At 48.9% G+C, this 14,751-nt stretch overlaps 1 protein-coding gene across 3 annotated transcripts in view; it reads right to left on the bottom strand.

The window, feature by feature from the left end:
* Positions 1-14,751, bottom strand: part of DLGAP4 (DLG associated protein 4) — a 192,320-nt gene that overhangs the window by 158,291 nt on the left and 19,278 nt on the right. The window lies entirely within an intron of this gene.

Here is a 14,751-nt window from a genome sequence, read left to right as displayed (position 1 = left end):
GGGCATATGCTCATCCTTCAGACCCCAAATCTAGACTGCCTCCCCGGAGCCCACCCCAGCAGTCTCAGCCCCTCCACCGCCGGCACAGCTGCCTTCCCATCCCCCACACAACACGACACAGGACACAATGGTGTCGTTGGAGTAAACTCTTGGGTGAGTAGCCCCTAAAACACTGGGGTTCTAGCTGTGTCCTCAGGGCTGGAGCAGGTCTGACCTCCCAGAGGAATGTAAATAATGCTGGGGTCGAATCTGGGCTTTGTACCTTGGGCAACTAACTTCACCTTCCTGAGCCTCGCTTTCTGATTTGCAAATGGGTTCAGTCGTCACTACTCAGGGTGGTGGACATGCTGCAGCTGGGTCTCACCCACTTCTCTCCCCCATTCTCCCAGCTCCCCAGGCTGTCGCTTCCTCTACCCACAAGTGTAAAAGCTCCCAATGGACTGGCCATAAGGACGCAGGGGGTGTGGACACAGCAGGGAGAGAGCAGAGACAGACTGGGTGCTGGCGGGGGCCCATGTGGGGTCTGCTGGGCTCCAGCAGCCCTAGGAAGGAGAGCGGGGTGTGTCTTTAGCAGGCAGGAGCAAAGCTGGATCGATGCTTTGATTAGACTCAAAGCCACAGTCAGGGCACATTTAGGGAGTAAAAAAAACAAAACAAAACAGAATGGGGAAGAGAAGCTGATGGAGGGTTTTCCCTCTGGACAGAGAAGGACCTTGCAATTGCCCTGGCCCTGGGGTTGCTGGACCCCAGCACACCCTCCCCTCAGTCCCACCCATGTGCCGCATGTCGGGGGAGTCTGCCAACCAGGGGTGTCACTCGGCCACGACACCTGTTGGTAGGGCACGCCAGCTGCCACTCTAGGGACTGGAGAGATGAGATGAGCAAAATGAATGTGGCTGCTGACCTTGAAGTCCAGGGGGAGAGATGGAAATTAAACAAATGCATGGCATGTCAGGGTGTGACCACTGTCATGAGCAAACAAAGCGGGAGAAGAGGTGGGACGGGGGTTCTCTGAGGACGTGACATTAGAAGTCAGGCCCGAATGGAGTGAGGGAGGAAGCTCTGCAAAACCGGGGGCAGAACATTCCGGGCCGAAGGGCCAGCACGTGCAAAGTCCCCGGGGCAGAAACTGACATTGATGAAGCTCTCAGCCCTGGTCTGGCGGGTGAGCGCGGTAGGGGACATCCATAGTTGTCAGCTGGGTGACCTTGGGGGTGAGAAACTTCAGCTCTCTTAGCCTTTGTCTCCGTATCAGTCAAATGGTCACAGAAGGAGGTCATAGATGGTTATAAAGATGACAGCGGAGGAAGTCAGGAGAGAGAGTGTCCTGTGCTCGGGGACACATACAACAGATGCTCAGTAAGTGTGGACTGGGCTGGCAAAGCCCCCACAGGGAGCCGACCTGGGCTGGGGGCGTGGGGAGTGAGGGCTGGCCACGGGATGGGAGCAGCTCTTAGAAACAGAAGTCTTATGGGAGGACTGCAGTCCCTCCTTGCTCAACATTCCTCTTTGGCCTGCTCTGTGCGGTCCCGAGACACCCGGGTCTGCAAGCCCCAGGAGTAGTCAGGCAGCAGGGAAAGGCGGCAGACCGGGCTGCCTCCGAGGGAGTGCTCGGGCAGCTCCGAGAAGCCAGGTCCCGGGGAGGAGGTGGCACCTGCACACCGGGGTCTGGAAGATGTCCAGGTGGGCAAGAGGGAGGGAGGCACCACAGATGGGGAACAGCGTGCGCAAAGGTAAAGAACAGGTCAAGTGTGCTGCGTGTCCGGGACAAGAGGAGGGGAAGAGAGGGGAGGAGAAGGCGGGGACGATGTTAGTGATGGGAGCAGCTAACGCTTCCAGGGCACCTGCTCTGTGCTTCTTGCGGTCCTGTAGCCACAACAACACAACCTCTACTTACAGAGTGCTCTGTCTGGGCCAGGTGCTTGGCTCTTCTCTGTGTTCCTCTTAACAACCCTAAGAGGCAGGAACTCAGCATTCCCGTTTTGCAGGTGAGCGAACCGAGGCTGGGGGCCCTAAGCAACCTGCCCAAGGTCCTGCAGCCAGTCAGTGGCAAAGACGAGGCTCAAACCCAGAGGTGTCCCCCAAGCTCTCCACCACCAGGCCCACGGCCTCCTGCAGGAAGGGGTACTGGGGGCCGTGGGAGGGTCTGAACAGGAAACTAACATCACGTGACCTGCTCTGGGCCAATCTTCAGGCCGCATCACAGGCAGAGGGCTGAGGCCCCACAGGGACTGCTGCTGTGGTGTCAGCAGTGGGGCCCCTGTCCTCATGCCCCAAGGAAGGGGCTGCAGACCCCAGTGAAGGAGCTCCCAGCTCTGTATGGGGCGGAGCGTGCACTCAGTGAGGCATCCTCCCACCCACCCCTGGGGCTCAGGTGCCAGCTCCAACCTGCAGCTTTAATTAAAAGGCCTTTTCAAACCGTTAGCAGTGATAATAATAAAACCCCAAATAGGAACAATAAAACAGTGTGACTGTCGGAGAGTTAAAATGGGCACCTGGTGTTCTGCCACCCCCAGGGGGCAATTTCGGGTGCAGGAGGGAGGCATGATTTTCACCTCCAGTAGACCCGTCAGTCCCAGACACTGGTGGGAGGGACAGGGTTCAGGGAAAGGGACCGCCCTGTGCCGGGGACACAGCTGCCCCGGGCCACTTGGAGATCTCACAGGGAGGGCAACAAAGGCAGAAACCTGCTAGTCTCAGAGCCAGCGTGCCCCGGCTCCAGGGCTCAGCCAGACGTCTCTCTCTCCCCTCACCCCAGCCGGGCACAAAAGCTGGTGGGCCCTGGCCTCCGTGTCCCCGGCTCCTCTCCTGACTCGGTCCACTTTTATCCCCCTGAAAACCACACCCGTCTCCTACACGGGGTCCCCATGTTCACCTGGGCGCCGGTAAACTGCACTCAAACGAAACCCTGCCTCCATTGCCACCCCCCTTAGATGCCAGCAATGGCTCCCTACCTCCTCTGCCGTGCTCCCCTCCCCCAGGCCCTTGAGTCGCACTCCTCTCATTGGTCCCTTAGTGAGCCCAGCCTTTCCCTACCTCAGGGCCTTTGCACAGTCTGCCTGGAGACACTGCAGCTCACACCTCCCTGACTGGCTCCCTCTCATCCAGTAGGGCTCAGCTTCAATAACGCCTCCCCAAAGCCTCCAATCCTCACCCCTGCCCCGGACCTGTCCCCTAATTCTTTTCCACATGGCAGCATTTTTTGTCAATTTCTTGTCTGTCCACCCTCCACATGAGAGCCCTCTGAGGACAGGGGCTGGGTCTGGCTGGCTTGTGGCTGTGTCCCCAGGGCCAAGTGCCATGTCTGGCACACAATGAGTGTTCAATCGATGCTTGCTGGATGATCCAGCAAACACGACCTCCTGCTGTCCAAGGTACCTGATCATCCCTGTGAGTAGGTTGAGGGGGTGGCCTTCCAGCCTCCCTGGGTCTCCTGCTCCACACGCAGGCTCCATGAGGCTTCCGAGCCTTTGCCTTCACTCCATAAGGGCAGGGACCAGGGAAAATGGTCTCCAAGATTACAAATCGAGGTTCCGCCCATCTGATAAATGCCTTCTTGGTGCCAGCCTTGGGATAGGCGCACAGAATCCAGAGCCTGGGACCCACCCTTGAGGGGCTCCCAAGCCAACAGGGGAGAACGAGGCGAAAAGCCCCCCCCCACCCCCCGCAACAAAGAGATGTGCCTTGCACAGGGCAGAGAGGGGGGGCAGGGAGCCGTGTGCGGGGGGAGCCACACGGCCACACACTCATTCGAATCATCGCTCCACCGCTCACCTCGGGCAAGTGACCTCACCTTTCCGAGCCTCAGTTTCCTCACGTACATGTGAGATAATCCTGCCTCACGGGACCATGAGCAATCGAACCCATACCCTGGGTGAAAAACAGCATAGCACCTAAAGCATTGCTTGTGCACTGGTGGGGAGCTTTTCGTGAGGGAAGATGGACAAGGGATTCTGAGAGAGAGGAGGACAGGCGTGACTGCCTGAAGGAATCGGGGAAGGCTCCTGAGAGGAGGTGACACTGGAAGTAAGTGTTGATCATGAACAGACGTGGGAAGGGTAAAGCGAGGAGCCTGGGGAGCAGAGGGCGCACTTCCCTGCGGCAGCAACACTCAGAGAAGGCTGCCGATGACGGAGGCAGCGGCCCTCACCCCGCGGATTCCAGCCTGTAGAGTGTGTTTCGTTTTACAGGTTTTTAAAACCCCTCTATTAACTCCTTATTATGAAAAATTTGAAACATACCCAAGTACAGGGAGAGGAGCTGCATTTACGTGGTGTGTTCTAAGCGGGGCGAGTGGGCGGCCCCGAGGCCCTGTCCGACCTCTGCCCCCTGGTCTCTGGGACTCCAGAGTGAGACCAGGCGGCGTCGGAGGGTGCGGAAGGGCCTGCAGCTCGGAGGCGGCCCCTCTGTCTGCAACAACCAGGCAGAGGCTGAACCAGCATGTGCAGCCGTCAGAGCTGGAGGCAGCAGCTTTCTTTTACTAACTAGTAAAAAAAAGAAAGAAAGAAAGAAAAAAAGAAAAGAAAAAAAATTAAGTCTTTTTCCAGCCAGACTACATTTGCTGCATCTGAGAGGGTGAGAATCTGCTCTTGGAAGGAAAGGTCTCCTGTCTGGAGCCTCCTCTTTGAAGCCCCATGAATATACATGGCAGCAGGCGGGGAGGGTTCTGGGAGATGCTAACAAGCCGCCTCACCTTGGGAAATTGAGGTCATCAGCTCTAAGGGGCCCTGACAGGTAGGGGGCTGGGCTGAGACAGGAGGTGCTGGAGAGACTGGGGACCCGGGTGGCCCAGCTCTGAGGCTGGGTGACTCCTTTCCCCTCTGAGCCTCCATTCTCTCACCTGTGACATGGGCACACTCCCTTCTGTGGCTGCCAGGGACAGAGAAGGATCCGAAGTGACGAACCCAACGTGGCACCTCATACACAGGAGGCTCTCGATGTCCACTGGTGCCTATTTCAAAGACCCCCAGAGCTGGGGGGGGAGCAGCTAAAAGTGGAGAAACAAGGGTGTCGCAGTCCATCCCCCTGGGTCCAAATCTGTGCTCTGCCTGCTTCTCGCTCTGTGCCCTTGGGTGAAAAACGCCACCTTTTTGTGCCTCAGTTTTCTTGTTGGTGACATAGAAAGAATTCTGTCTATCATGGGTTCTGTGAGGATGAAATGAGCTATGAGTATGCAAACACTGATGTACAAAGCAAACTTTAGTCCTCTTGAGGCTCCTGATCATGTCAGCGTTGGTCCCTCCCTGCAGCTGAGATGGGGGGGTGGGGGGGCGGGAGGTGAGTGGGTGTGGATGGGAGGTGCGGGAGAGGCATGATCAGGGCAGGGGGGAAGGCTGCAGGCTGTCAGGAAAGGGGCTGTGGAAGTCAGTGCATTCTGTGGTGAAGAAGATGAGGCTCAAACACTGGGAGTCTCTCACTGGGAGGATGTGAACCCTTCGCCCTGCCCAGCCCCTGGTTTGTGCCTCAGCCCCAAGCCAACTGCACCCCACAGCGCCCTCGCAGGCCAGTCTGCACCCCCACCGGGATGGCCGGCCCTGCCTCCTCATGGCGCCCCTTCTCTAGATGAAAGGTCTCACGAAATGCAATCTGATCGAGTCACCTCCTTGCTCCAAGTTCCCTAATGACTCTCGAGTCCTTCCTACTGCTCCACGCTCCCCCTGTTTCTGTGACCGCATCTCCTGCGGCTCACCCCCACCGTACTCTTCTCCAGCCACACCTAAATGTGATAGGCACAGTGTCCTTGGTGCACAGTAGGTGCTCAATAAACACCCCTGAATGACTGTGAGTGAATAGTGAACAGAAGCCAAGGAACTCTGATACCAGAAAAGTCGTCTTGTCTGGCCCCTCGCCCCAGGGACAGAGCAAGTGGCCAGCAGAGGCTGTGCAGGCAGGCAGGGTGCCAGCAGCCCGGGTGACCCCTGCCCGGCTCCTAATGCTGCCCAGACTGCAGGTCTAATTGCTACAACACTGGAGCAAAGTGAGTTAATGAGACGGATTAATGTTCCTGTGCTGCTCCTGTTCCCTCCACAGCCGCAGCCGCAGCTGGGGCTGGAGGAGGCACAGCTGGGATTCAGGGGGATGGGCCTCTGGGTGGCCGGGGCACCTGACCCCATCCCAGCCTGGCCACATGGCTCCTCCCACTCTCTCCTCGTCATCTGACACCATGGGCCATACACAAAGGAAAGGGAACAATGTTATGTGCCTTTTGGTGTGCAGGCACTGGACATGGCGACCCATTTATTCTTCACAAGGTGGAAATTACTGTCCCTGCTGGCGGAAGGGGTATCTGAAGCCCGGAGACAAGAGGTGCCCTGCTCAAGGGCCCCCAGCTGAGCTGAGCTGCCTTCCCGCATGGCCAGGCCCCTGTGCTCACCGCCTGCCCTGGCGGCAGGGAGGGGTGGCCACGACGACGACAGTGACAATAATAACGTGACGAGAGTTAACACCTGCTGCCCACTGGGCACTGTGCTGAAAGCTGGACAAAACCGCCGACGCCTCAACAACCCCCTGAGGTAGATCCGGTTAAATGCACATTTTACGGATGAGGAAACTGAGGCACAGAGAGGTGAAGGTGCTTGGCTGAAGTCACATGGAGAGTAAGTGGGTCTGGCCCTAGAATCTGTATTCTCCACCACCTCCCTCCTGGCCTTCACTCAGGTTCCAACGCAGGCTCCGGCCTCGGACGTGGGGAAAGGCCTCCCAGCCCTTCCCCAGCCCTGCCTTCCCCTCACCCTGCCCGCCCCCGTCCTCTAGCCCGGCCCATGGGGCTCCTCACCGCCTCCTAAGGGAGCTGTGGGAGAACGGCATGCAGTGCGTGTTGACTGCCATCATTTTTCTCTTGTTACAAAAGCAACGTGTGTTCACTGTGTGAACCTGGGAGAAAATGGAAAGGCTTCTGGAGAATAAAATCGTTCCTCCCCCAGAGATGACCACCTCTGACACTTGGGTGCATGTCCTTCTCGCTGTTCTATTTCCTGTGTGTACTCGTCATGAAGACGGCGCCAGCGGCACGGGATCTGCTCTCCGCTTGGTCCCGGGCTGCGTGTCTGTCCACGTGATTACGTTTGAGCCTCGTATTATCTCATTTCACCCACACTGCCGCCAGGTAGTGACATGGAGAGAAAATCCCGGTTCCTCTGACACACAAACAGGTTCCGACAGACAGAATAACCTGCCCGGGGTGAAACAGCTGGCCACTGGGACGGTCGGCTTCAAACGCACGTCCAGTACCCTAAGCGATTTCCCTACGCTGCCTCCTGGAGCTGGAACTGCCAGGCCACACACACACGCACGCACAATTCTAAGTTTCGAGATAATTCTATACCAACCTGGCCTGACACAGAAGGTCCTGACTTACACCCTCGCCAACCGAGTCCGGAAAAGCCAATTTCCCCATACTCGTGTCCACACAGAACTTTATTTTTTTTTAAATAAAGATAAAACAGGATAATCCCTTTATCTTATGATTAGATGCTAACGGTCTTAATTTCACTTGAAACCTTAATCCTCCTTCACCTTGTAACGTATTCACAGGCCCAGGGGATGAGAATGTGGCCGTCTCCAGGGGCCCTTATTTCGCGTGCCACAGACACCAAGCCTATACAGCCTTCATCTCACACGCGCACACAAAGCCGCTCCTAGAAAATAAACTGCATCCCCGATGGTATCCGTACTACAAAAAGTGCTGTTGCAAAATATTGAGCCGTATGACTCATAAAAAAAATATCTAGATTCTCTTGAACTTCAATTATTTTTGACGACTTTTCTTTTTGGCCCATATGGATAATAAAATACCTTTGTAAATTTTAATGAGCACAAAGAAAATGCCAGTTTGATATACAAACAAAATATACAATCGCTGTTTCTGATTTCTTTAATTCCGCCGTGTGTTTTTAGCCTCTGAGAGCGGATCTGGGGCTGCCGCCCCACCTTTCAGCCCAGGAGGCGCCAAGAACAGCCCAGTCATCAGATGGCACCTCGCCGCCACTGGACACGCCCACATACCCGACACCTTGGCCCTTCCGTCACTGCGTGCTTTGACCTTAGGAGCAAGTCTCCCTGGGAAACAGAATGTCCTGAAATGCAAATATCCCTTGGCCTACTTGACAGATGGAGAAACTGAGTCAGGACTGGCTGTCACCAAGCTGGTGGCCCTGATACTTCCTTTCTGTCCCTGAATCTCACTCTGCTGTGTAAAAAATGATCAATTATAAACCTTCAGATTCAAGAAATTCAATGACTGCAAAAACAAGAAATATGAAGAAAACGACACTAAATCATAATCAAATTGTTCAAAACTCAGTGATAAAGAGAAAAACCTCAAAATCAGGTTTAAAAAAAGATACCACACATTGAGGAATAAAGATAAGAATGACAGTAGATTTTTTTTTGTCAAAAAAAAGTGCAAATAAGAAGACGTCTTTAAACTACTAAAGAAAAAATCTGTCAACCGAGAATTCTATGTCCAGCAAAAAGAATTTTCAAAAGTGAAGGTTAAAATAAAGACTTTTTCAGACATAGAAAAGTTGAATGAATTCATCACCAGCAGAACCACACTACAAGAACTGTGAAAGTCCTTCAGGCTTAAGGAAAATAATGACAGAAAGAAATATAAATCTGCAAGAGGAATAAAGAGTACCAGAAATAGTAACTACATGAACAACTATATAGGATTGTTCTTCTCATCATTTAAATCTTTTTAAAAGACAACCAACTTATTCTGATAAAAATAATAGCAAGGTAATATTGTATTGTCATGACATGTAAAAGTAAAATGCACAATAACGGCAAGAGAATGTAATATTCTGGTTTTTTATCATCATTCAGTTACAATTGTCACGCCTTTTCCCCCACTGCTCACCCCAACCCCATCCCCCCCAGCTCCCACAGTCAATCCCCCTGTTGTCCATGCCTGTGAGTCCTCTATTTGTGTTCCTATGCTTGGCCCTCCCCCTTCTTTCCCCTGCCATCCCCTCCCCCATCCCCTCTGGTCACTGTCAGTTTATTCTTTATTCCCAAGTCTCTGATTCCACTATTCTCATTTAGTTGTTTCGTTGATTAGGTTCCACTTATAGGTGAGATCATATGGTATTTGTCTTTCACCACCTGGCTTATTTCACTTAGCATAATGCTCTCCAGTTCCATCCACATTGTCACAAAGGGTAGGAGTTCTTTCTTTCTGCTGCGGAGCATTCCGTTATGTAAATGTACTGCAGTTCTTTGATACACTTGTTTACTGACGGGCACCTAGGTTGCTTCCAGCACTTGCCTATTGTTAAGAATGCTGCTGTGAACATTGGGGTGCACAGGTTCTTTTGAGTTGGTGGTTCAGGATTATTAGGGAATACTCCCAGCAGTGGGATCACTGGACCGAAAGGCAGTTCCATCTCAGTTTCTTGAGGAAGATCCATAGTGTTTCCCACAGTGGCTACACCAGTCTGCATTCCCACCAACAGTGCACTGGGGTTCCCTTTTCTCCACAGCATTGCCAGCACTTGTCGTTTGTTGATGTATTAATGATGGCCATTCTGACTGGGGTATAGTGGTATCTCACTGTGGTTTTATTTTTTATTTTTTTAAATATATTTTATTGATTATGCTATTATAGTTGTCCCATTTCCCCCCTTCACTCCCCTCCCTCCTGCACATCCCCTCTCACCCACACTCCCCCCTTTAGTTCATGTCCATGTGTCATAAGTTCTTTAGCATCTACATTTCCCATACTATTCTTGCCCTCCCCCTGGCTATTTTCTACCTACCATCTATGCTACTTACTCTCTGTACCTTTTTCCCCATTCCTCCTCCCACTCCCCTGTTGCTAACCCTCCATGTGATCTCCATTTCTGTGGTTCTGTTCCTGTTTTAGTTGTTTGCTTAGTTTGTTTTGGTTTTGTTTTAGGTGTGGTTGTTAGTGATTGTGAGTTTGCTGTCATTTTACTGTTCATATTTTTTATCTTCTTTTTCTTAGATGAATCCCTTTAACATTTCATAAAATAAGGGCTTGGTGATGATGAACTCCTTTAACTTGACCTTATCTGAGAAGCACTTTATCTGCCCTTCCATTCTAAATGAAAACTTTGCTGGATAGAGCAATCTTGGATGTAGGTCCTTGCCTTTTATGACTTGGAATACTTCTTTCCAGCCCCTTCTTGCCTGTAAGGTCTCTTTTGAGAAATCAGCTAACAGTCTGATAGGAACTCCTTTGTAGGTGACTGTCCCCTTATCTCTTGCTGCTTCTAGAATTCTCTCCTTCATTTTAATCTTGGGTAATGTAATTATGATGTGCCTTGGTGTTTTCCTCCTTGGGTGCAACTTCTTTGGGACTCTCTGAGCTTCCTGGACTTCCTGGAAGTCTATTTCCTTTACCAGAATGGGGAAGTTCTCCTTTATTATTTGTTCGAATAGGTTTTCCACTTGTTGCTCTTCCTCTTCTCCTTCTGGTACCCCTATAATTCGGATGTTGGAACGTTTCAAGATGTCCTGGAGGTTCCTAAGCCTCTCCTCATTTTTTGAATTCTTGTTTCTTCATTCTTTTCTGATTGTATGTTTTTTTCTTCCTTCTGGTCCACTCCATTGTTTTGAGACCTAGTTTTCTTTCCATCACTATTGGTTCCCTGGGCATTTTCCTTCGTTTCACTTATTGTAGCCTGCATTTGTTCATCTAATTTGTGACCAAAATCAACCAATTCTGTGAGCATCCTGATTACCAGTGCTTTGAACTGTGCATTTGATAAGTTGGCTACCTGTTCATCACTTAAAAGTATTGGCTCTGGAGCTTTGATTTGTTCTTCCACTTCAGCCTTTTTTTTGGTCTGGTCACACCTGTTAGGTATGGGGGGTGGAGCATTAGGTGTTCACCTGGGCAGGGCAACCCAGTTGCTGGGTTGTGATGATGTATGTGGGGGCGGGGTCTGAGAAGGAACAACAGTGCTTGGTTTGCTCTCTGTTGGATTTCAGTCCTCTCTGCCGCTTCCCAAAGCAAATTGGGCCCTTCTGGTGCTGGTTCAGGGTGGGTGGGCTTGTGTACGTTCTAGGACCCTGTGGGTCTCTCTAACTAACTTTCCTGTGAGGCTGGGAGTCTCTCCTGGCACCTCAACTCCACAAGTGTTTTCAATCAGTGCTTTTAGGCTTTATTTCCTGGCATTGGGGCCCCAGGTTGCGTGGTGTGTCTTGCTGCCTGTTTTCACCTGGTTCATCTGCACATGAATGTGTGACTGTGCTCATTGCCTCCCCGCACCCGCTCCCGCTCCTGCTCCTGGGGTCTGCCGCTGGGGTCTGCCAGCCACCGCTTTTTCCTGCTGAGACCCCTCTCTGCCAGCTGCCAACTCCGCCCCCTTACCGGTCTGGATGAATTGTTGTCAGGACTTCTGTACAGTTCAATTTTCTGTTTGTTCTGGTTGCTTTTTTTGTTTCTAAAATTTTGTTGCCCTTAATTTTGGTTGTGCAAAGAGGCACAGTGTGTCCACCTATGCCTCCATCTTGGCCGGAAGTCTCATTATGGTTTTAATTTGTATCATCTAATGGCTAGTGATGCTGAGCACTTTTTTCAAGTGTCTATGGGCCTCTGTATATCCTCTTTGGAGAAGTGTCTGTTCAGGTCCTTTGCCCATTTTTAATTTGATTGCTTGTCTTCCTGGTGCAGAGTCATGTGAGTTCTTCATATATTTTAGAGATCAAACCCTTGTCCAAGGCATCATTGGGAAATATGTTTTCCCATATGGTTGGTTCCCTTTCCATTTTGTTGATGTTTTCTTTGGCCGTGCAGAAGCTTTTTAGTTTGATGTAGTCCCATTTGTTTATTTTTTCCTTTATGTCTCTTGCCCTAAGGGACTTATCAGTGAAAATATTGCTGCGTGGAATATCTGAAATTTTCCTGCCTATGTTCTCTTCTAGGACTTTTATGGTATCATGACTTATATTTAATTCTTTTATCCATCTTGAGTATATTTTGGTGTATGGTGTAAGTTAGTGGTCTAGTTTCATTAATATTTGTATACTATACATTAAATGATATATCAGTTGAAAGAGGACTGTGATAAGTTAAAATGCACAATATAAAGTGTATAGCAATCATTGAAATGATAAAACAGAATAATAGCTAATAATCAACAAGGGAGACATAAAATCATAAAAACATTTAATCTTCTAGACGGCATAAAAAGAGAAAAGAGGGAACAAAGAATAGACAGGACAAATAGAAAACAAATAGCAAGATAAAAGATTTAAGCCTAACCATATTAACGATCACATTAAATGTAAATAGTCTAAATATCTCAAGTAAAAGACGGATTTTCAGACTGGATAAAATACAGAGCCAACTACATGCTGCTTATAGGAAATGCACTTCAAATAGAAACACAAATGGGTTAAAAGGATGAAAAAATATAGACGTTATTTTAACACTAATAAAAAAAAAACCCTGGAAGGCTATATTAACACCAGAAAAGTATGTTTGGGGGGGGGGGATAAAGAAAGTTCTTTTGTAATGATAAAGAGGTCAGTCCATCATGAGGGACAATAACCCCAAGTACTTATGCATTTAATAACAAAGCTTCAAAATACATGAAGCAAAAAGTGTTAGAAATGCAAAGAGAAATAGACAAATCTCCAGTTATAGTCAGAGATTTCTATTTCCTTTTCTTAATAATGTAAAACAAGTAAACAGAAACCAAATAACAAGGAAATGGAAGATTTGAACACCGATTTCAACCAGCTTGACCCGACATTCACGGAATCCTCCGCCCATCAGCGGCAGATACGTGTTCTTTTCAGGGAACGTTTAGCAAAACAGACCATATTCTGGGCCACGGACAAGTCTCGACACATTTTTAAAAATTCAAGTCATATTAAGTATCTTTTATGATCACGAAGAATTAATGTAAAAATTCAGTAGCAGAAAAATCCCAGAAAATCCCCAAATATCTGGAAATGAAATGACATACTTCTAAAAAATACACGGGTCAAAGGGAGGTCAGAAAATATTTTGAACTAAATGAAAATAGAAATATGACAACATAAAACTGATGGGGTGGCTCAGTTGGTTGAAGTGCTGTCCTGTAACTGAAGGCTGTGGGTTCAATTCCCCGTCGGGGCATATGCTTGGGCTGCGGTTCAGTTTCCAGTCCAGGCGTATATATATAGGAGGAACCAATTGATACTTCTCTGTCACATCAATGTTTCTCCCTCTCCCCTCTACTCTACAAAGCAATGAAAAATGTCTTTGGGTGAGGATTAAAAAATAAATAAAATTTAAAAAATAAAATAAAATTTGTGGGGTGTTGCTAAAGCAATATTATGTGGAAACTCAATAACAATGCCTATATTAGTGAAGACGACAGGTTTCAAACCAATGACCTCAGCTTTCACCTCAAAAAACTAGAAAAAATTCAACCAAACTAATTAAAAGAAATAATAAAAGATCAGAATAGAAATCAGTAAAAGAGAAAACAAAAAGCAATAGAGAAAAATCAGTGATGTCAAAAACTAGTTCTTGGAAGTGATCAATAAAAGTGATAAATCTCTAGCCAGACTGATCAATAAAATAGAATATAAAAGATCTAATTTGAAATTTTATATATAAAATATAGAGAGAAGACACAAATTACCAATATCAGGCATGAGAAAGGTGACATCACTATAGATTACACAGGTGATAAAAGGACAGTAAAATTCACTACAAAGCTACAGCCATCAAGTCAGTGCGGTATTGTCATAAGGACAGATCAATGGAACAGAACTGCGAGTCCAGAAAAAAATAACCATGACATTTGAGGTCAGTTGATTTTCAGCAACGGTGCCAAGACCATTCAGTGGGGGAAGAACTGTCTTTTCAACAAACGGTGCCGGCACAGCAGAACATTCCCATGCAAAAGGAGAAATTGGACCCGTTCTTCACACCATGTACAGAGAGTTAACTCAAAATAGGACAGAGACTGAAATGGAAGAGCCTCAACTATAAAGTACTTAAAAGAAAATGCAGGTGTAAATTTTCATGACCTTGAATTAGGCAAAGGTTTCTTAGTTGTGACACCAAACGCACATGCACAAAAGAAAAAAATAAGTAAATTGGACTTCGTCAAAATTTTAAAGGACTATAAAAGGATACTACCTTTGTGCTAAAAGTGACGCTATCTAGAACAGGAAAAGACGACCCAGAGAATGGGATAAAACATTTGCCAATCATATATCCGAAAATAATCAAGTATCCAAAATCTATTTAAAAAACCTCTTACAACTCAATGCTAAAAACACAAGTAGCCCAATATGAAAATTGGCAAAGGATTTTAATGGACATTTCTTGAAATAAGATAAACACGGGAAAAGGTGCTCAACATCATTAGCCATCAGGGTAAGGCAAATCCAAGTCACAAGATGCTACTTGGCATCCGCCAGGGTGGAGACCACGAAGAAGACAGACAGTAACAAATGCTGGTGGGGGTCTCGGGAAACTGGAGCCCTCACGCGCTGCCGTGGGCACGTGAAACGGGCAGTCACTTTGGAAAAGAGCCCGGCGGTTTTTCCGAAGATTGAACATAGACCACACGAACCAGTCGCACTCCTGGAACTATACCCGAGACAATGAAAACAAATATCCACATACAAACCTGTACACGATGTTCAAAGCAGCTTTATTCCTAGTAGCCAGAAAGAGGATACAACCCAAACCCCCATCAGCCGATGAGCGGAGAGACGCCGCGTGGAAAACACCACGGAGCGCCACTCGGCAACAAAAGGGAATGAGGGGCTGCTGTG

The sequence above is a fragment of the Phyllostomus discolor genome, chromosome 9 (assembly GCF_004126475.2).
Source record: "Phyllostomus discolor isolate MPI-MPIP mPhyDis1 chromosome 9, mPhyDis1.pri.v3, whole genome shotgun sequence".
Taxonomy (NCBI): domain Eukaryota; kingdom Metazoa; phylum Chordata; class Mammalia; order Chiroptera; family Phyllostomidae; genus Phyllostomus; species Phyllostomus discolor.
The sequence above is the reverse complement of the archived record's forward strand: the minus strand, read 5'-3'. Positions and strand labels throughout refer to the sequence as shown.